We start from the raw sequence: 2,752 nt of genomic DNA, 5'->3' as shown, positions 1-2,752 counted from the left end.
ATCTTCTGCTGAGATCTTGATGGATTTAATGTCTTTTATTTCAGTTGATTTCATCTAAGGCTGTGGCTGAAGTCAGTTGTAGTTCTTGTGTTTCTCTTTTCTTCAGTGATTCTGCTTGTTAACAGCAGCTGTTCATCACTAATGCTCAATCAGCACTTAATCACATAATTATCTCATTAACTTTAACACTCCTTCAGTGTTACTTTAACACTCTTTTAGAGTGGGACCATATATGCTCCGAGCAGTGTTAATTTAACACTCTGGATTTTACTGTGTGCTGTAACTGACAAGTCCACGAAAACTTCAGAGGCATTTTGTGGTTCTCGGGCTTCCACCACAGCTCTGATTCTTTCTTCAGTGTGCCCAATCCCTTTCTGTGTGAGCAGAATACCCATGACGTTTAAGCGATCCATGCTAAACTGACATTTTGCAGGATTCAAAGTCAGCCCTCATTCTCTTAGACGCTTCATGACAGCATGCAGGCGTTGATTGTGTGTTTTGTGGTCGGGCGCATGAACAATTACGTCATCTGTAGAAATGTACTTGAGTTTGTTTATTTGGAAATCTTAAAGGGGTAGAAGTGCGTAGTTCAACTCTCAAGTGGAGCAGGTAAATAAACAGTCAGAAAAGGGAATTCAAGTTGGTGGAAATATCTTAGTGCCATCCACAAAGGCCCTTCCTCCTATAAAATATACCCACTTGTTATCTCGCCGTGCTTTTTCCTCGAGAGGTCATTTTTTTCTTATCTTTTTTACTATCATTGGAGACAGATCCTCAGAGACTTTAAGATTGTTATTCCTGAGAAAGTGAGAGTCCTTCACTGCCCGCCAAACAGCGTCACGATAGAAGCTCGAGGTGAACTGAAAGGTGGCCCCCCCCCTAGGTTTGTCGCTGCTCATCTACGGCCAAGTCGATGTACAGTGTCCACAATGTATGGAAGTTTGTCCCTTGCTTCTGGTAAAATCTGTTGACAAATCTGGATGACCCCTTCCCGAACATTCTCCCTCTCCTTTTCGGGGATCCCGTAGATTCTCAAACTCCAGCGACGTGAGTATCCTTCGAGATGAGAGAGCCGCTTTTCTTGATCAGATGTTTTCGTCTCAATCTTTTCCGCTTGTGACTTCATTGCGCCGAGCTGGGCTTAAACATCATTTACTTCGGCACTCACAGACTCAACAGTTGTCTTCAAGTCGGCTATCTGTTTGGTGTTTTCAATGACTCTATGTCTCTATGTCTCTTTCATGCTTGCGATCGCTCATGCATTTTCTCCTACCATTCTTTCCAAGGCATCAGATCGATTGTTAATTAGAAGCGAGAGTTTTTTGAATTGAGAGATTATATTGGCATGATCAAGGCTCTCTATCTTACAAAGTTTAACAGCAGGAGACTTACATGGAGTTTCGGGAAGAGGAGGAAAAGTTTCCTCAATGGGCATGATATCTGCAGAATCAATTTCTGACTTGAGGTAGTCATGCAAATTTTTGCTCAAAAGTTTGTTGGAATCTTGCTGTGTCGCTGAGGAAGCTTTATTTAAATAATTTAATAGTAATGACTTTATGAATGTTTCTCTGTTTTTGCCACGGGATTGACATCCTGTGGTACTATAGGATCTACACAAGCTTCAGTTTGGATCCAGAACACCTGAGAAGAGATGATGCCAACCCCTCAGAGGACCTCAGATGATGCCAACCCTGAAACAACATATTGAACTACCACATTTTGCTATAAGTTTGATTGCATGATATAATAATTGCTGTTAATAGTGTTCATCGTCTGTTTGATTACGTCTTTAATTGATTTTTCCGTACATTTCTGCCATATGTACATTAACTGACAGCCACCACTGATAAGCTACCACTAAATATTGTAGAAACTTAATTTGCTGTAAAGTTGCTTTGCAATGATTTGTATCGTGAAAGCGCTGTACAAATAAACTTGACTTGACTTGACTATTAGCAGGATTACCATTGACTTTGCACGCGTTCTTGTTTTTCCTCTTTTCAGATTTTCCCATTCTCAAACATTCTGATCGTTACATCAGTCATATACAGGATATAACTAGTAAGTCTCTATTACTGCACTACAAATCAAAATATTAGTATGAATTTGCGGAGCTCTTCATACTAATCTTACCAGAGTGCCATCTTGGCCAACCTCCTCGCCGGTGCAGCTTCTCCAGAACTACTGCATGAGCGCTGATGACGACACAGCTGTTTCACAATTGGATCAAATTCACCACATGACAACGATGACTTGTGTTTAGGGTTTATTCTGACACCTTCAGTTCCACTAATGCTCACAAATCTGTTCTTATAACAGCAGAAGCTCTTTTACTGTAGTTGCAATGTTGTATTGAGTCACGTTTATCATAAAACACTGATAAAAGTATATAGCCTATAGACTCACTTTATTGGTATTTAAATAGTACATACCCTGATAGCACACATACATCACAGAGACTTCTATTTGACGTCTGCATTTACATCTGCAAGACATTTTTTTTTAAAGAGTGTTTGCTCATCTGCAATGCGTCTATAGGATGTTTCCTATCAGATGTCAAATAGACATTTAGAAGATGTCTTTAAGATGATTATGATTTAGAATGTATGTAAAACAAGATGAAGAGATCTTTAACAGACATCTTGCAGACATGCGTGTGCTATCTGTGTATTTATGTTGAACTTTATTCTTGAACAGATGGCGCTATATTAAGCAGTATATGAAAAGTATTTTTGTTGTTTCATGAAAACGT

General features: G+C 39.4%; 1 long non-coding RNA gene across 1 annotated transcript in view; it reads right to left on the bottom strand.

Moving 5' to 3' along the window:
* Window positions 1-1,797, bottom strand: part of LOC107726144 (uncharacterized) — an 18,432-nt gene extending 16,635 nt beyond the window's left edge. Inside the window, exon 1 of the long non-coding RNA XR_001638230.1 lies at window positions 1,786-1,797. This is a non-coding gene — a long non-coding RNA (uncharacterized LOC107726144). The remainder of the gene's footprint in view (window positions 1-1,785) is intronic.
* Window positions 1,798-2,752: the final 955 nt, after the last annotated feature.

This window comes from Sinocyclocheilus rhinocerous, unplaced genomic scaffold, assembly GCF_001515625.1.
Source record: "Sinocyclocheilus rhinocerous isolate Xijiao unplaced genomic scaffold, SAMN03320098_v1.1 scaffold2651, whole genome shotgun sequence".
Taxonomy (NCBI): Eukaryota; Metazoa; Chordata; class Actinopteri; order Cypriniformes; family Cyprinidae; genus Sinocyclocheilus; species Sinocyclocheilus rhinocerous.
Note: the sequence above shows the minus strand (reverse complement) of the source record. Positions and strands in the feature narration are given on the sequence as shown.